Source organism: Chiloscyllium punctatum, chromosome 40 (genome assembly GCF_047496795.1).
Source record: "Chiloscyllium punctatum isolate Juve2018m chromosome 40, sChiPun1.3, whole genome shotgun sequence".
NCBI classification, from domain to species: Eukaryota; Metazoa; Chordata; class Chondrichthyes; order Orectolobiformes; family Hemiscylliidae; genus Chiloscyllium; species Chiloscyllium punctatum.
The window spans coordinates 4,108,062-4,128,929 of NC_092778.1; the positions used below are offsets into that span (position 1 = coordinate 4,108,062).

A 20,868-nucleotide genomic window follows, 5' to 3' on the forward strand; every position below is an offset into this window, starting at 1 on the left:
TTTGGTAAATTAGTCAGGGGTTAATGTAGAGTAATGGGGAAATGGGCTTGAGTGGGATACTCTTCAGGGGATTGGTGTGGACTTGTTGTGCTGAAGGGCCTGTTTCCACACTGTAGGGATTCTTTAAAAAAAATTGCTTCTCCTCATTCTTCCTATCAAAATGTATCACTTCACACTTTCCTCCATTAAATTTTATTTGCCACGTGTCTGCACATTGTGCCCATCAATTTCCTCTTGAATCTATCACTATCTTTTTCATAGTTCACAATGTTTAGAAGCTTCATGCTCAGAAAATGTTGAAAAAGTGCAAGACATTCATGCGGATTAAGAAATGCAGCTATCCTCATACTAATTCCTTGGGTACCCCACTATGTATCTTTAGTCCAAGCATTTTGGAATGTTCATATTCTGCCAAGGCTAACTATATACATGTAAAGTTTTGTGATACCCATTCTTGTACCTTCGCTTTGATATTCGTGGCAGACAAATTTTAGGCAAAGTCAGAAATCGCGCAACACGAGGTTGTAGCCCAACAGGTTTATTTGAAATCACAAGCTTTTGGAGTGTAGTCCCTTCACCACCTTGTCCAACACTGCCACCTCCACATCATGAATTGTAGAGATTGGGAAGATACATTTTACTTTGAGGATGGCAGACTGATTTAGTTCTTTGTTGCTGCAGAGTGATGGATCAGTTCCTCACACACTAATTTTTTCTATCTTGGATACTACGTTAGAGTAAGGTGTTTTCCCTTTTTGGAAAAAGAATCATGTTAGGCTACTCTCCCAGAGCTACTGTTGGATTATGGGGAACAACATTGTAAGAGACTTGAGAGTAGTTTTATGTAATGCTGATTTAGCAATGCAGAGTAACCCAGGAGGCCTGTTGAGGGGAAATGTGAGAAACTATGATGTGTTGAACAGCTTCTCCCCCAAATTATTTAATAAATTGTCTTCTCCTACAATACTTTTGAACTCTCTATTCTATTCTCCCAAGATCAGAGCTATGCAAATTGGACAAGATGACTTGACACCTGAATGTTTATTTTGTCGATTGCACTATTGTTGTGGTAATGGTGATGGCAGCGAATGTTATCAGCACCATTCAGAATACTTGGTGTGCAAAGGAAATTGATGTGTATGTATTTTTTTAAAAATAAACAATTAGGTTGCTCGTCCTGAAGGTTTAAACTGACTAATGGAAAATCCTCTGGAAAGAGCTCACATTTTATGATTTATTTTTAAGAAGCTGTTAATCGGCACTGCAACATGGTGTTTAGAATCTACCTTGTTAAACAACAATGCACATTAAAACAAGTGGATTTGCATAATTATAGTAAACAGCTTAAAGTTTTGAACAAAAACAACATTGTTGGAAGAGCTGTACTGAACCAGTATAGGGAAACTACATAAGCATAATCAAGGATTTAGAAAAGTGTCAGCGCTTAAGTCTCTATTTTGTTTTTTGATCAGTTTGATTAATTGTTCAGTTCTTATAATAATCATTTTCTACCAGAGTACTGTTAATTGTTTTTCATACTTGTTTGGTTAATGAGCTTATTTCTCTGGTCATTTGTGAATTTTTAAGTTTAAAAGTAACATTTCAGAATAGTGCTGTGCAACTAATTTTCTATGCCCTTCAGAATATATAGACCAATACATGACTAGATTGATTATATTTTTGTTTACTTTACCAGGGAAATACGGAATGAATATATCAAATAAAACAAGGTATATTCAGCCCATTCTTTCCATTCTTTCAGATTACCAATGATAGCATTTTTCAATTTCAGTTTTAACATTTAGCTCATCAGCCTGAATGTGGGCAACTCTATAAGCAAAGTAGCTAAATTCCTGGTATATTCCTCAAACTCAAAGCTGTCTAATTTGAACAAACTAACTGCTGGTCTTCTTTATAGTTTTAAAGAAAATATCCCAGATGTCACCATGATCATCCCCGGATATTTCCTGTCTCACCGGCAGGACAGACCCAGCAGAGGTGGCAGCACAGTGGTATAGGGAGTTACCATAGGAATCATTAACACTGACTGTAGACCCTATGAAGTCTCATGGCTTCAAGTTAAACATGGGCAAAAAGCATCCCGCTGATTACCATGGATTGTCCTCCCTTGGCTGATGAATCAGTACTGTTCCATGTTGAACAACACTTGGGAGAAGCATTGAGGGTATCATGGGTGCAAAATATACTCTGGGTGGGGGATTTCAAGGTCCTTCACCAAGAGTAGCTTGACAGCAGCAGTACTGATTGAGCTGGGTGTGTCCTAAAGGACACAGCTGCTAGACTGGGTCTGCAGCTGGTGGTGCAGAACCAGCACCAATACTTGACTTCATCCATACCTATCTGCCAGCTGCAGATGCATCTGCCATGATACTTCTGGTAAGAGTGACCACTGCACAGTCCTTGTGAAACCAAAGTTTTGTCTTCATGTTGAGAATACTTTTAACCAAGCTAAATGAAATGGATTTCAAATACGTATAGCAACTCAAGACTGGGAATCCATGAACATTGTGAAAAATCGACAGCAGCAGAGTTCCACTCCAGCTCACTCTTAACCTCATGACATGGCATACCCCCCTATCAAACACTAGCATCAAGCCTGGAATGAACCCTGGTTCAATGGAGAGTGTATGGGGCATTCCAGGAGTCCCAAGCATACTTAAAAATGAGATGTCAACCTGGTGCAGTTATCAAACAGGACTACTTAAGTGCCAAACAGCATAAGGAAAAAGTGATAGAATTAAGTGAGCCCACATTCAATGGATCCGATTGGAGCAGTTCTGCCACATCCAGTTGCGAATGGTTGCAGATTATTCACTCACTGGCGAAAGAGGTTCCACAAATATCTCCATTCTCAATGATGGAAGAGCCCAACACATCAGTGCAACAGATAAGGCTGAAGCATTTGTAGCAATCTTCAACCAGAAAAGGTTATAAGAGATAGGATATATAATCATCTAAAAAGGAATAAGTTGATTAGGGATAGTCAACATGGTTTTGTGAAGGGTAGGTCGTGCCTCACAAACCTTATCGAGTTCTTTGAGAAAGTGATCAAACAGGTGGATGAGGGTAAAACAGTTGATGTAGTGTATATGGATTTCAGTTAGGCATTTGATGACGTTTCCCATGGTAGGCTATTGCATAAAATACAGAGACATGGGTTTGAGGGTGATTTAGCAGTTTGGATCAGAAATTGGCTAGCTGAAAGAAGACAGAGGGTGGTGGTTGATGGCAATGTTCATCCTGGAGTTCAGTTACTCGTGGTGTACCTCAAGGATCTGTTTGTCATTTTTATAGATGACCTGGATGAGGGCGTAGAAGAATGGGCTAGTAAATTTGCGGTTGACACTGAGGTCAGTAGAGTTGTGGATAATGCAGAAAGATATTGATAAGCTGCAAAGCTAGGCTAAGAGGTAGCCAATGGAGTATAATGTGGAAAAGTGAGAGGTGAATCACTTTGGAAAGAATAACAGGAATTCAGAGTACTGGGCTAATAGTAAGATTCTTGGTAGTGTAGATGAGCAGAGGGATCTCATTGTCCATGTACATACATCCTGTAAAGTTGCCACCTGCATTATAGGAAAGGGTTCAGAGGAGATTTACTTGGATGTTGCCTGGTATGGAGGGAAGGTCTTACGAGGAAAGGCTGAGGCACTTAAGGCTGTTTTCGTTGGAGAGAAGAAGGTTAATAGGTGACTTAATTGAGACAAATAAGATAATCAGAGGGTTAGATAGGGTGGACATAGAGAGCCATTTCCTCAGATGGTGATGGCTAACACGAGGGGGCATAATTTTAAATTGAGGGATGATAGATATAGGACAAATGTCAGAGGTAATAGACTCGCCACCTTTAAGTGTATTTAAATGGTCATTGGATAGACATGTGGATGAAAATGGAATTGTATAGGTTAGATGAGCTTCAGATTGGTTTCACAGGTTGGTGGAACATCGAGGGCCGAAGGGCCTGTACTGTGCTGTAATGCCTTACATTCTAAATGCTGAGTGGATGATCCATCTTGGTCTTCTCCAATGGTCTCCAGCATCATAGATACCAGTCTTCCGCCAATTTGATTCACTCCATGTGATATGTAGAAATGGTTGGAGGCGCTAGATAGTATAAAGTTAATGTTTTCCTTGTTTGTTGACGCTTTGAGTTTAATGGAGGATTGTTCGTTATTGAGGATATTGATGAAGTTTTCCAAATCTGCTTTCGTGCGAGTCCAAATACTCTGTCAACGCAAATATAGAAGGTGTTATGTGACTACATCATTTAGTGAATGAGTTAGTGAAAGTGAAAAATGAGCCCCTGAAAGCCAAAAAGCAGCTCTTGAGAAGTGTCCTCCAACAGAATTATTTTTGACACCTGGATGGCAATTTCACTTTTTGAAATATGAGCTTCTTGGAGAGATAAACTGTGCATAAATGTAACAAACAGCACATGAAGACATTTAGCTGCTGAAAGCTAGATTTTAGCTGGTTCCAAAAAAAAAGAAAACAATTTCCATCTTGATAAATTCCTGGTAATGCTATATCTCAGAAACCAGTACTTAACTCAACTACTTCTCTTACAGAAACGGTTTATTAAGAGTTCCATCTGAATGTTTCAGGAATTCAATGTTTAATTCTTGTACTTATAAATATGGACATTTTAAAATATCTACTGATATTTGTTTTAACCACCCACCCCCAGTCCTGAAAAAGGGTTATAACCCAAATGTTGACTTCTCCACCTCCTGATGCTCTCTGGCTTGCTGTGTTATTTCAACCTCCTGCTTTTCTGTTTTAATAAGGCTAGCCATGATAGTAGATAAATGTAATACTTGCATCAGTTGAAGTCAAAAATGAACTTGTCAGCATGTCCCTTTTTCACTGTAAAACTGGATGGAAAATCTTGAAAAGATTGACCTGTATTTATCTTTCACTTACAATTTGTCATGAACTTTGAAAAATGAAATACAGTTATTAATGCAAGCAAATACGGTAACTATTGTGCACACAGTAAAATGCAGTATCTGTCAAACAGCAATGAAATTGAAGATCATTCATTTTGCTTTTCCTTTAAGCAGTGGCATATTAAAGAGAAATATTGATCTGGAAACCTTTCCAGTCTCTTCATTAGTGCAGGAACTTCTTAAAATCTCTCTCAAGTATTGCACTGGGCTGTCATTGTCACTATGGAGATCTATCCAACAACCTTCTCATTAGAAAGTAAAAATTAATTGGATGTAAAGGAACATATTTGCAAATTCATGATGATGCAAAAATTATTGATTACTTAAACGTAGGATGTTAATTACACAACAGACTGCAATAGTAATAGAGAGTAGAGAGGAGCAAGAGTTTCTAGACTGTGTTCAGGAAACGTTTCTCGGCGGTATGTTTTCAGTTGAATGAGAAAGCTAGCATTGCTCATACCAACTAGATCAAGTGTCTTTGGAAGAGCACTTAAGTGTTAATGTTCACTGCATCATAAGGTTTAGGCTGACTACAGAAAAGAATAATGAACAAGCCAGCACTGGAATAATTAATTGGTGGAAAGCCAACTTTAATACAGTAAGGTGGGATCTGGATTGAATAAATTGGAGTCAAAGGTTGGCAGGAGATACTGTAAAATTGTTGGTGTCGTTTGATGCGATGCCACACAACAGATTTGAGAGCAGGGTTTAAACTCATAGAATTAAAGGAACATGGAAGCAAAATTGTCTGAGACAAGAAGCAGAGAATAATAGTCAATGGATGTTTTTTGGACTGGGGGATAATTTGTAACAAAGTTCGCAGAGATCAATGTTGGAAGCTGTCTTTTCTGATATATTTTAGGCAGTTTCTGCTGATACTCTCAGCTATATAAAACTAAACATTTGTGCTAATGTGGCAAACGCATAATTCCAGTCCTGCAACAACAATATGTAAAAGTTTGATTATGTCAAAAGCAAAGGCCACGCTGTGCATGTACAGAATAGAACGCAATATTGAAATGAGATTCAGTATTTGGAGGGGAGGAGAGGAGGGTGAGGACTGAGGGAGAAAAGAGTGGGAATTTAATCAGTGGAATGGTTTCCATGCATTGGTGCCAGCAAATATAGCCTACAGTTATCACAAGATCTTCATACTTAAATTCAAATTCACTTGAAATAAAGGCCACTCTGCAATTTATTATTTTAATTCCTTGCTTTATCTGCATGCTGACTTAGTCTTTCTTGTGCAAAGATGCTCCAAATCTCTGAATGTCAACACTTGAAAATTTGCTACCATTGAAAAAATGTTGTTGTCCCATTTTTCCTGTTAAAGAGAATCTTGGATTGCCCATATTATATTCCATCTTCCAGTTCTTGCCCATTCAGTTATCCTGTCTTTATCCCTTTATAGCGTCTTGGTATTGTTTTGCCTAACTGAGTAATGTGCTGGAAATCAAGACCCAACTTCCCGGAGTCATCAGAAATGTATGAAGATTTTGTCAAACTATTCAGTCCCCAGTTTACCTGACTGACAAAAGAAAATACTTACCAGCTTTCTGTGCTTAACAAGAACAGTTTTATTTATTATGAACAAATTGTCTTTAGTGACAATTAAAAAGTATGAATTTATAATTTCTCTATAACTTGAGCTCTACTCCATTTTAAATTTCCCCTCTTACATACAGGCCCATAAAGACAGACAAGGCATGGAGTGTTTTGGGGTGGGAAAGGAAAACGTAATCTGGGAAACACAGTTGAATAGCACCGGTGTAACTAGAGGTTTCAATGAGTTGTTTTCTTTCCCTTCCTTTCAATTCTTTGATGTTAACACAAAGTTATTTGCACACTGATGTTCAATCTTTCACTTAGTTGTTGAGAATTTTCCACATTTCAGTGTCTCTGAAGGTGATTTCCCCATTTTCATCAGGGATTTGGAGAAAGTGGTGAGTAGAAGACAGCTAGCTCCACACAGGAGAGAGAGAGACACAGAGAAAGATTATTTAATGCTTCGTCTTTGTAGAACAATGATTTTCTGCTGCACTGGCTCCACACTACTTCATTTCTTAGAACTGCCTTCAGGTTTTGAAAGACTGCATTCTGTTTACCATACCATTTTCACTGTTTCTGTCATAAATTTGTTAATGTCCATGCTTTAGAATCAAAGATCAATGCACTTTTAGTTTGATGATTAGTTTTTATTAATTTTATGATATGCAGGTTTGGTTGGATAGAATATTGTCTAAGATGGAACAATGTTTTACATTGATTTTCATTACCTTTGCACAAAATTCTTGGCACACTGGTTGAAAACTGTTGAACTACACAATTGAGTACTTCAGCTATAACTTGAATCATAAGATTTTAGAATATATCTGGGGCATTTCTAAACCCAAAGAGCATGCCTGGACATTGATATATTCCATCTGGTATAACAAAGACAGATATCTCCTTAGCTCTTGATACTTAAGGCATCCCTTTAGTAGGTCAATTTTAGAAAGTAACAGGCTGCCAACGTTATCAATACAATCTTCTAACCAAAGAATTGGAGTACAAATTCCATTTTCATGACTGCATTTGCTTTTCTGAAGTTTGCAGAATCTAGTTGATTCATCCAGTTTGGAATATAACCCCACTGGTAAACTCTGGCTGCTTTTGTTCCCTCAAGCTTTTCTCCACCATGTATTAAATCTTTGTTTCTATCTGAGCTTGTTTCTCTGGGCTCAACCTCAAGGCTCAGTGGTTAGCACTGCTGCCTCACAGCACCAGGGTCTCTGGTTCGATTCCAGTCTCGGGCGACTGTCTGTGTGGAGTTTGCACATTCTCCCTGTGTCTGCGTGGGTTTCTTCTGGGTGTTTCGGTTTCCTCCCACTGTCCAAAGATGTGCAGGTCTGATGAATTGGCCATGCTAAATTGCCCGTAGTGTTAGGTGCATTAGTCAGAGGGAAATGGGTCTGGGTGGGTTACTCTTCGGAGGGTCATTGTGGACTGATTGGACCGAAGGGCCTGTTTCCACACTATAGGGAATCTAATCTAACCTAATCTAATTAAGCAATGGAATATTGTCTTGCTGGCAGATTAAGGTTGAAACTTCTAGGGCAGCATGGTGGTACAGTGGTTAGCACTGTTGCCTCACAGCGCCAGGGACCCGGGTTTGATTCCTGCCTCGGGCGACTGTCTGTGTGGAGTTTGCACATTCTCCCTGTGTCTGCGTGGGTTTCCTCCGGGTGCTCCGGTTTCCTCCCACAATCCAAAGATGTGCAGATTAGGTGAATTGGCTGTGCTAAATTGCCCATAGTGAGAGGTATGTTAGTCAGGATTAAATGTAGGAGAATGGATCTGGTGGCTTACTCTTCAGAGGGTTGGTGTGGACTAGTTGGGCCAAAAGGCCTGTTTCCACACTGTAAGGAATCTAATCTTAACCAATAACCAATAATGTTTTATCAGCACTGAATCTTCTAACATCCGCACAATGTTCAGTTAACATAATACATCCAGTTGTATTTTTAGAGATTTCCTTATGCTTCCAAAGTGGCCTTGCTAGATTTTTCCGTTGTGTTTCTTTCAAATGTGTAACCAGGGTCTTACAGACCTATATTTTCTGTATTGACTAGTTGAATTGTAGGAAGTATGCCTTGTGAGCTGTCTACCTTTCATGCCTCATTCTTATTATCTTCAACGATCTCCACTACTGTTACCACCTGACATATTTATTCTATCGTGTCTACTCTGCACTTCGGCATGTTTATGTGACATAACCAATTCTTTTTCCCATGCTCAGGAACATCTATCAGAGAAGCGCCACTTTACTTACCCTTCTAACCAGCTTGCATGGATTACTAAATTTTGTTTTCAGAGGTTCACCTGGTCAAGGGAACAATACCAAAACTCATCTTCTGCAAGAAATATTCTGATCATAGCATGTTTATGTGCTCATTCTTTCATTTTGGTACTGAAAATTTTAAATGTTCTTGTGCTACTTTATTTGTTCCTGCAAGTCTCTGTAAACACACTTATTCACAGCCTTTTCAGTAAGCACACATTACAGATTCAATGGGCTGAAAGACCTTTTTCGTATCATCTGAATCAATGAACATGGAAACATAAGACAGTTTGTCTTTTGCTTTCAGAACTACCCCTTTAATCAATTTAAGTCGACCTCTTATCTCATGGACTCAATGCAGTAGATTCATTTGGGATGTCTGGTGGGAAATAATAAGAAATTTGGCCCTTTGTCACAATATTTTGGGCACTCGTGACAATATGCTTTAGTCATAGTTTTGAGAGTCTAATTATATCCCTTCAGAGCACCCTGTGTTTATGGATGGTGTGCAATTGATTCCAATTGTTAGATATTTAGTCCTGGAAAATGTTTGACCTAAAGTTAAAACGTAAAGTTGATGATACTGTATTTCAATTGGTAGGCCATAGTGAGTTTAAAAAAAGCTGAGTTAATGTTTTCACTCCTACCTCAGCTGTAATTGTCTTAAAGTAATCGCTTCTAGAAATGAGGTGTCATGGTCATAAGGTTTTTTTGTTTCTGGTGATAGTCCTTCAAAAATTACTAACATGGGATTGAATGTTTCTCCAAAATCAGGTATGTATTTTATAAATTGCACTCCATTCTTTTGATGTTTGGCCAGATTAAAATACCTGTTTATCAATGTTTGAATTTTCTGTATTCCTATGTGTTTTACCACAGAAATGTCATGTGCTATGTTTGCAATATTTCAGTAGTACCACAATCTAATGAACAGCCATCCATTCCTCACCTGCAGGTCTTTGAGAGGTCTTCATTTTCTCATCAGGACTCAATTCTTAATGCAATAGCATCGTGAAATTCCGTCAGCCTCAGCTTCAGATATACTAACTGATTAACTCTGGATCTGCTTTCTGAGCCTCAATTAATAAAGACATGTCAAGTACTTGCTGAAATTATCCTCATCATTAAGGCAAACTTTGGGTACTCTAAAATCCAGCTGTGATACTTTGATCTCTGGTGATTGCTTGATTTATTTATCGTCACATGTACCAAATAACAGTGAAAAACTTTGTTTACCAGCAGTACTGGCAGATCATAGTAAGCGAGGATGTACAGACCAATAAGGCTTAGACAAAAACATACAGGTTACACTGCACAGGGTGTGCATGAGCCGAAATTAACATTAGCAAGATCAACACTATTTGAGGCTAGAGAATCTATTCATCAGTCTAATAATAGCTGGGAAGAAACTGTTCCTGAACCTGCTGATACATGTCTTCTGCCTGATGGAGGAGGTTGTAGATCATTACTGGGATACGATGGGTTTTTGATTATGTTGCGAGCTGTGCTAATGGAGTCCATGGATGGAAAGATCTTTTGTGATGGTCTGGGCTATGCACACCACTTCTGTAGTTTCTTACGGTTCTGGGCAGAGTAGTTGTCATATCAGGCTGTTATGCACCTGGACAGTATGATTTCACTGGTGCATTTGTAAAAGTTGGTGAGGCTCTTTATGGACATGCCAAATTTCCTGATTCATCTGAAGAAGAAGAGGTGTTGTTCTGCCATCTTGACCATCATATCCGTGTGGGGATTCCAGGACAGATTGTCTGTTATCATCAGTCAGAGGAACCATACTTTGTTCAGCTATTACTATGATCAACAGACACAGTAGGGAACATAAAACCTGGAACCTTTAGCTGTAATTGTTCCATGTCTTTAACTTCCCTTGAGTTTTCTGTGAGTATGGGTGAAGCTATAACTAACCTTCACTCCAGCTAAATTATTACCCAAAGCTAAGTCCAAACCATCCACTGGTACTTTTCTAAACCCTGCAACTTGCCTTCCTTTTACTGTCTTATCTTTTACCCTCCCCTTGAATTTATGACGATGATGGGGGAAAACAAATTAGCTTTGAAGTGATTATAATGAGGTCAGCCAGGTGGCCCTTATAGAATATTATTTCCCTGGTTGGGGCTGTTAATCTGGTACAGTTAGGGAGCCCTGGCTGACAGATATAAACAGGATTGCCAAAGGTTCTGTTCACTCTGACAGCTGGCTGTGAGAGAGCTGGCTGTGAGGCTCTTTATGGACATGCCAAATTTCTTGATTCATCTGAAGAAGAGGCGTTGTTCTGCCATCTTGACCATCATATCCATGTGGGGATTCTCCATGTGTTTAAAAAAAAGGGTGACCTGGTGACGGGATACCAGCCTCTGTGGAGTTATTTCAGTGATGACAAAAGACAAAACACACTGCTAAAGAAATTCACTCATGAGTTATCTTTGAATTGGGGTATGCATTTCTGGCGTCATGCAGTTATTTGTGAAGTCTGATTCATTCAATCCTGCTGTTTAAGACTGGGTCCAGTATGGGGAAAGAATGCTTTTTTTCCCCAGGCAGATGAATAGCAACGAGTAAAATGCAGTTTTTTCCATTATTAGTAGCCTGGCATTTCCAGAGGTACCATATACTAAAGCCTTGTAAGAGTTGATGGATTTATATAAGGAATATTATGACCCAAAGCTGCCTCCAAATCTGAGATGCTATGATTTTTACTTGGCAGTTCGAAACGAGGGGAATCCACGCTGGGATTTTTGATGAGGTTACAACAACTGACAGAGGCATGTGACTTTGGTTTAACCCTTAGTGAGATGTTGAGAGACTGTTTGATATGTGGGATTTGTGATGTAACCATCCAAAAGCACTTACTAGCTGAAGCACGACTGGACTTCAAACAAGCATTATAAGTGGCTTTGTCATCGGAAAATGCGGCAAGTGGAGCATATGAGTTACTGGATATGTTGATGGATATGGACATCCTTGCCAGGCTGACTGAGCTTTGGGGATACCACTAGAGTAAAGACATTTGCATATTCTCACTCAGGACATAGCCTACAGCAAAATCTCAAAACAAAGCCAGACCTTGCTGAACAGTTTACATTTTCTTCAGGATCTGGGCCGTCAAACCATTGTAGTTACTGCTGGTATGTGGACTTGAGACAGCAAGAGTCCCACTAGACCTGAAATGAGTCTGAGAACTCATAGGCCATTATCCAGGGCAGTGCACGCTCTATAAAGTCTACCTACATCTGGCTTGGAACAGTTAAATTGCTTAGCAGTATCCAAATCCGAACCAATCCAAGTAAACGTCTAATTAAATGATCACCAAGTTCTAATGGTGATTGATACTGACAAGGCTGTTTCAGTGATTGCAGAATCAGTCTTTAACAACATTTGCTCTGGACTCCAACCTTTAAGTTTGTGCAAGATCTCGAGTAAACTGAGAACCTATAACAGAGAACCTTGATAGATTAAGGGTACAATTTTGATTCTGGTCCCTTATATGAAACAGCTGGTTCAGTTATTGCTGACTTTGGTAAAAGGCTTGGGCCCAAGCCTGCTGGGGTGAAATTAGTTGAGAAAGATTCACCTTTAATGGCTCAACATTTTTCAATGAGAAAATGGCTACCTGAGTGGTCCTAACTAAATACTCAGAGATTTTTCAGGAAGGGAAGCAAGTCCACTATTCCACAAGGCCCACCCAGTGCTATTTGCCTTTCTTGCAAAGGTAGAGGCAGAAATCAGGAGGCTGGTAAAGGATGGAATCATCAAACCAGCCCAGTTTGTGGATGGGCAGCACTGATCATACTGATTGTGAAGCTCGACTGGTAGATTCGATTTTGTGGAGATTTTAAACGTAAGGAAAACCACTTCTTGCAGATGGATAAAGACACAATCCTGAGCATAGAGGATGTGTATGCAAATTTGCCCTTCATGAAGCTGGACATGAACCATGCATGCCTGCAATTGTGGTTTGATAAGGATGCTCAGAGGTATGCTACAGTTAATAGCCATAATGGTTTGTGCTATTATACGAGACTACCTTCTGGGGTATCATCAGCCTGTGCCATTTTTCAGCAGACAGTTGAGAACATTTTACAAGGTCTGCCCCAGTTCAGCATCTGCCTGGATGACTTGATAATAATAGGGAAGGCCATCAGAAGCATTCAGAGAACTTGGACATAGACCTTAGAAGTTTCTCCAAGTCCAGCATATATTTTTCAAGGGGAAAATGTGTGCTGTAGGCACCCCAAGTGACTTACTTGGGCCACAGAGTCGACAAGGTGGCGTTGCACCATTGGACAATAAAGTGAGTGAAATCAAAGATGCACCGGTTCCCACATCTGTACTGGAACTCTGGTCTCTCTTTAAATTGGTATCCCATTTGCCACCCCCTGAGAAAAAGAACAGGAAATGGCATCACTATAGGAAATGATGTCACCACAGGAAATGACATCACCAACCTAAGGAAACCCAAACATATAAATAGAAAGTGGACTACACCACTAGTGCTTCATCCAGAGGCTCACTGATGATTTTACCTAGTATGGTGATGAAACATCTGAAAATGAACCTTCCAGCTCAGCGAGCAAACCTACATCTAGAACCTCAACCTTAACTACAAATATTATCAAAACTCGCTTTGAATTGGTAAATTATCACGGAAAGTTAGACAGCCTGGCCTCCATCCTGGTCAGCCTTGGAAATGGTCTCATAGCCTTCAGTTTGGGTAGATTAGGCGGTCCTGATCAAGCGCATAGATGACATGAAAGCTGCAAACTCACTCTAGGTGCAAGAAGTGGGTTACATGCTGCCTCTATCCAAGACTGAGTCAGAGGAACCGAACTGTGTGTGAAAATGCCCCAGAAGAGGCCTGCGAACAGACCTACGCCCCCCTCAGACTTGCAGGGGGAGGGATGTAGTGGTTGTAACAAGGTCAGCCAGGAGAGCTTCATAGATTAAGTTCCCTGATTGGGGCTATTAAACTGGCCGAACCAGGAAACCCTGGCTTACAAATAAGACCAGGAGTGTCAGTGATTCTGTTCACTGCGAGCTGGCTCTGAGGAAGTTGGGCGGTTGTCAAGTACCATACATGTGTAAATAAAGGGTGACTTGGTGACGGGATACCGGCCTCTGTGGAGTTATTTCAAGCTTTATAGATTATCTCATAATTGTCAGACTTTACTGCTACCTGTATAACAGTTGCAATGTCTAAGTCTTCTATACAGGTTCTTATTACAAAAAGTAAATCAGTTTTTAAATTCTTTCAAAAGAATGATCTCTTTGAACGCATCAATCATGGTTTCAGCATTTAATGCTAATATCCACTGATTGAAATAACTGTACTTAAAACTTTCAAATTCAGAACAGACTTTCCTTTGCTGTTTCCTCAAATTTTGACATTTTTTCTTGTATGCTTTAGGAACTAACACAAGTGTACCCAGTGTAGCTTATTTTTACAGTGGTATAATCCCTAGAAATCCTTTGATAGTGAAGCATAAGTTTCTTGCACTTTACCTGACAACTGTGGACAATGTCCAGTTTTCATTAGGTCAATTGATTTGTCATGCTATTTTCTCAACTGACATAAAGGATGTTTTCATGCCTTTTCCTCAAATCTTAAGGTTTATGCAAACTTAAGCACTTCCTTGCTGCAATTAGGTTATGACTAGAATATTACTATCTGAGACTTCTTTGGCTTCTGAGATCTGCGTTTTCAATATCATTTGAAGCTCAAATTTTTAAATCTCTAGTTTAAGCCTTTTCATTTCCATTTTTATTTGCATTCTTATTTCCCTTTCCTTTCCTTTCCCTGCTTTTCTTTGTCCCTTTCTGCTCTTGCCTTTTTGTTTTCTGCTCTTTGGGATTCCATTTTATAGAAGCAGCCTATAGGCAGGATTCAATGTTTTGATATCATAAGTTTGTTTGCATGCTCATGTTTGGTCTTTCATTCACACGTGTAAATGCACACATTTCAGAGCCTTTTGGAGGTGATTTTTTTCTTTCAACAAGGGATTTATGAAGAAACATAAATAGCAGGGGGTAGGGAGAGGTGGAGAGAGAGACATACAGAGAATCTTTGATACTTTCCCTTTGCAGACTTGCGGGTGTTCTTGCTGCACTGGCCCCATACAAGCCATGGTGACCTTATATTGTGCCAATCAGATGACTCTTAGTTCAAGATACATCAGATCAGTGATGCCTGTTTTTGCTCTTAGTTCTATGAAAAATGCAATATCATATGCAACATATGTATCTAGTAACCATTCTTTAAAACTACAGCAATCTCTTTGCACAGTCCCTTTGGTTTAAAGCAATATCTTCCTTTCCTGTGCACAGTCCAAAGATCAAGAACATTTTTAAAAAGTGTTCTTTACAATATTCTTCTCATTTACCTTTATATCATCACCAAATTTGTATGTGTTACCCCTGTCTCCAAGTAATTTATGTGTATTATAAATAGCTAAGGCCATGGCACTGGTTCTCTAGCACCCTATTTATTTCAGCCCTCGAGACTATTTGTTGACAGTATTGACAGATTATATTTTATGTGAAGCTATTGTGCTTTTCCACCTTTCATTACTGTCCTGAAATGATGGGGTAGCCTCCACTGATTCTTACTTCATGTTTGTGATGTTCATAAGTCCAACATCATCTTTTGGTGAGTAAATAAACAGCAATTCTTGAATGGCTTGAGTGCTTTTAACTTTCAGTCTGTTTTTTTCAACACATTTAGTTATTACATGTCTATTTAGAATCTATTATTAAGGTCTATTATGAAAAGCAGAAAGTAATATAGTTATATGGAACTAATGCACAAAATAGAAACCTGCAATAATAAAATTCTGATTTAAATCAGGTGGGGGGATGTGTTGCCTAAACAATATAACAGCAGAAATGTATCAAATAGGTTTCGAATTTGAGGTTTAGTTCTATTTATGTGCTTTCCATCTGCAACTTTTCACAAGGAACATGGGTGGCATACACAGTAAATCAGGCAATGTGTAGAAAATATGAAAGTCATTGGCCTGAATAAATGTGCAAGTTATGAGACTGGAAACAGCAACATATTCACTTGGCACTGAAAATTTCTCCTTTGTCTGGTAGAGCTTTGAAGTAAATGAGTCTTCCCATATCATTCTGTCATGGACAGATTGCTCAAGCTTGTTGTGCAATTGAGAAAGATGTGAATTGATTTTCTTTCTTCAAATGAAAAAGATTAACTCTTGGAGCCTTAAATTTTCTCTGCATTTTCTATATGTGTTTGTTTGTGCTTGCAAGGTAATCAGTACCAAAGTAATGAGCGTTTAGTCAAGAAATACTACCACTCTACGTAAATTTGATGCACATAGTTTGTTTTGATGGGTACAGTCTGATGCAATTGCCATCAAGGACTGTTGTGTAACAGGCAATAACAAGAAGGTAAAGGACCATGTTTAATAAAAGCTGCATTTCAAATGCAAACACCGATGCAAAGGAATAACTTTCATTTGAATCATTTAATCATCATTTAAATTGCAATCCTGGAAAGAAAAAGATGTCAATCTCTCACTTAGTAGAACTGCTTCTTCATGATTGATGTCAGATGACCACTATTCAACTTGAAATGATTAATCTCAATAGAGCTAGAGAGAGCAATAATACAGTTTCTATTCTCAGTTTGTTTTGATGTTGTTTAAAATATTGTGCTGCAGAACTTCTAACACTGATATTTTTCCATCCAACTTTTACATTTTGAATTCTCAGAAACCTTGTTTTCAAACAAGGTTCCTTTAATATATTTAGAGAGTGAAATTGAGAGTTTCCACTGCTACGTTTGTGCTGGACTGTTGTCAATACTACTTTCATTCAGGATGGAACTTGCTGAATAAATCTGTCTTAAAAATGCCAAGCCACAAATTTGTATATTGCATTATTATTTCATTTCTATAAGTGATTTACATTTTTATTGATGTTTCTTGGTTATTTGTTAATTTTTTAGTGTCTATGAACATACAGGATAGTGAATAATATTGTACTGTCTTCATTGAAGTGTCCCAGTAAAAGTTTAATGATTTTCTGATTTTGAGCTGTAGAGAGATGCTGGGCTATTTTCCCTCGAGCATTGGAGGCTGAAGGGTGACCTTTTAGAAGAGGAATGGATAGCGTTATTAGCCAAAGTCTTTTCCCTAGATTAAGTCAAGTCTAGTACAATGGTCAGATTGTCTTGAATAATATGTTCGGTTTAGTCACAAATCCATAAAGAAAAGACTGAAATTTCATGTACATTTTGTGAAGACATTGTTAATAATTTGATTAGTTTAAAACCATGATCTGATGTTGTTGGGAAGTAAAATGGCCCTATTTTAAAAAAAGGAGCAGAACTTGTGGTGTATCAGATGTAAATATTCAGCACCACTGCTTTTACCTCCATGCTTTCTAGATAATGTATCCACCGGTTAGTCAAATCTAATCTCTTAAAATGTAATTCAAATCGAATATGAACCAATGTTTGAAAGTTTTATTTTGAATTTCACGATTTGTGAGTATTTAACTTTGCCTTGGTGGTCATTTTCAATGGGTTTTCTCCTTTTAACATTCATCTGAAAGGTTCACAGAAATACAAAAATAATGGGAGGTACCTGAGTTCTTCTATGTTAGAATATGTTATTGTGCAAGTAGTTTTTCGAAGATAATTCTTGGTCTCTTAATTTTATATAATTCATCACTAAAACTACATTTTTGCCATTATTCCAACTTGTCTAACAGTATATTACAGCAGCCTGTCTCTGATTTACCATTTATTACTTTAAAAACTGAGTTGCTGCAGTGGTATAGCTGAAATCATTACCTTATATGTATATGAATGCTAGATATTGGAGTGTGTTGAGCTATTTAAATAGATATCATGTATGAGCACACATTCAAATTCTCTGCACTATTCAGAATGTGAAAGTATTAAGGGTCCATAACAATATTAATATGCAATAGGATGAGAAAGTCATTTTCGCAATAGACAATTAATGCCACAAATAATCTCATAAGTAATTTATTAGTTGTAAATGAGCTATGTGCTCAGCAAACAAATGTTATTTTAATGCACTTTATTTGCTTTTCAGTAGGACTATATAAGCTACTGAATTGATAGGATTTTGGTATAAAACGTGAAAGGAGTAGATAGAAATGTAATTGTGTGCCACAGATGGAAACCATTCATCTCATTGAGTCACTGCTGGCCTGTTTCAAGGGCAGTTTGTCCCACTCCCTTGCAATTTCCTTTTCCTTAAAATGTTTATTTAATTCCCTTCTGAAGGCTGCTGTTGAATCTGCATGTACTCTTTTATCTGGCAGTGCATTTCAAATCGTAACCACATATTAAGAAGCTTTCCTCTTGTCAGTTCTAGTTTGCATACTCTTCCCGTGTCTTCGTGGTTTCCTTCCGGTGCTCATATTTTGTCCCACAGTCCAAAGGTATGCAGGCTGGCTGGATTAGTCATGGGAAATGCAGTTATAGCGATAGGGTCTGGTTGGAATGCTCCTTTGAGGGTTGGTGTGGATGCGATGAGCCAAATGGCCTGCTTGCACATTGTATGGATGCAATGATTCTATTCTATGATAACTACAACTTCTTCATGCAAGTGTAATCCCTCATCCTGAGTCAATAGAAAAAAACATCTGAGCACTCTTTCTAAAGCTTCCACTACTTTTCTAAAAGAATTGTAAGCAGAACTCCAGGTGTGACCAAAGAAGTATTTTGGATGAGTTTAGCATGACTTCCTGACTTTTATCCTCTTTGCCTCTATTTATAAAGCCCAAGACCGAAAAAAACCATGTCAAAATGCAGGAAGACCTGGACAGCATCTAGGCTTGGGCTATAAAGTGGCAAGAGCTGAAAATTCTTAGAAGAGCAGAGTCTGATTAGAACAAGTCAACATGGATTTAGTAAGGGGAGGTCATGCCTGACAAACCTGTTGGTATTCTTTGAAGAGGTGACAAGTAGGTTAGACCAGAGAAACCCAGTGGATGTGGTCTATCTGGACTTTCAAAAGGCTTTTGAATAAGGTGCCACACGGGAGGCTGCTGAGCAAGGTGAGGGCCCATGGTGTTCGAGGTGAGCTACTGGGATGGATTGAGGATTGGCTGTCTGACAGAAGGCAGAGAGTTGGGATAAAAAGTTCTTTTTCAGAATGGCAGCTGGTGACGAGCGGTGTCCCACAGGGTTCAGTGTTGGGGTCACAGCTGTTCGCATTATATATTAATGATCTGGATGAAGGGACTGGGGGCATTCTAGCGAAGTTTGCCGATGATACAAAGATAGGTGGACAGGCAGGTAGTACTGAGGAAGTGGGGAGGCTGCAGAAGGATCTAGACAGTTTGGGAGAGTGGTCCAGGAAATGGCTGATGGAATTCAACATGAACAAATGCGAGGTCTTGCACTTTGGCAAAAAGAATAAAAGCACAGACTACTTTCTAAACGGTGAGAAAATTCGTAAAGCCAAAGTACAAAGGGATCTGGGAGTGCTAGTCGAGGATTCTCTAAAGGTCAACATGCAGGTTGAGTCTGTGATTAAGAAAGCGAATGCGATGTTGTCACTTATCTCAAGAGGGTTGGAATATAAAAACACCGTTGTGCTACTGAGACTTTATAAAGCTCTGGTTAGGCCCCATTTGGAGTACTGTGTCCAGTTTTGGTCCCCACACCTCAGGAAGGACATACTGGCACTGGAACGTGTCCAGCGGCGATTCACACGGATGATCCCTGGAATGGTAGGCCTAACATATGAGGAACGGCTGAGGATCTTGGGATTGTATTCATTGGAGTTTAGAAGATTAAGGGGAGACTTAATAGAGGCGTACAAGATAATACATGGCTTGGAAAGGGTGGATGCTAGGAAATTGTTTCCATTAGGTGAGGAGATTAGGACCCGTGGACACAGCCTTAGAATTAGAGGGGGTAAATTCAGAACAGAAATGCGGAGACATTTCTTCAGCCAGAGAGTGGTGGGCCTGTGGAATTCATTGTCGCAGAGTGCAGTGGAGGCCGGGACGCTAAATGTCTTCAAGGCAGAGATTGATAGATTCTTGTTGTCTCTGGGAATTAAGGGCTACGGGGAGAATGCGGGTAAGTGGAGTTGAAGTGCCCAGCAGCCATGATCGAATGGCGGAGTGGACTCGATGGGCCGAATGGCCTTACTTCCATTCCTATGTCTTATGGTCTTATGTTTTGCTGGAAAAGCGCAGCAGGTCAGGCAGCATCCAAGGAACAGGAGAATCGACGTTTTGGGCATAAGCCCTTCTTCAGGAATCCTGCGCTTTTCCAGCAACACATTTTCAGCTCTGATCTCCAGTATTTGCAGTCCTCACTTTCTCCTATGAAGTGGCAAGTAATGCTTATGGTACACAAAAGTGACCATCTCCAGGAAAAGACAATCTAACCACAATCCCTTGACATTTTGTGGTGTTACCGTCACAGAATCCTCACTATCAACGTCTTGGGGACCAGAGCTTGAATTGGAGAATCCATATAAATATGGTGGGTACAGGGCAGGTCAGAGGCTCGAAATACTGCGGTAGATAATTTACCACCTGACTCCACAAAGCCTGTCTACCATCTACATGGGACAAGGCAAGTGTGGTAGAATACTTCCCATTGCCTGAAGGGTTGCAACTCCAGCAACAATCAATAAGCTTGGCATCATCCAGGATAAAGCAGGCTGCTTGATTGGCAACACATCCACTGATGCTCAGTAGCAGCAATGTGTACCATCTACAAGGTGCACTGCTGAATTCTCCAAAGATCCTTAGACGTGCACCTTCTAAATCCACGATCATTCAGAAGGACAAGAGAAGCAGGTATATGGGAACACCACCGGCAAGTTCCCCTCCAAGCCATTCACCATCCTGACTTGAAATATGTCACCATTCCTTTAGTGTCACTGGATCAAAATCCTGAGATTCCCTCCCTAATGGCAGTGTGGGTCTACCTATAGCGCATGGATTGTAATGCTTCAAGAAGACAGCTCATTTTCCTCAGAAGAGGAACTAAGGGTAGACAATAAAAGCTGGCCAAGCCAGTGATGTCAACGTCCAACA

The 20,868-nt window shown here is 39.4% G+C and overlaps 1 protein-coding gene across 3 annotated transcripts in view; it reads left to right on the forward strand.

The window, feature by feature from the left end:
• The window catches only part of mad1l1 (mitotic arrest deficient 1 like 1), a 900,368-nt gene that overhangs the window by 458,367 nt on the left and 421,133 nt on the right, over window positions 1–20,868 (forward strand). The gene's annotated exons all lie outside the window — the stretch shown is intronic.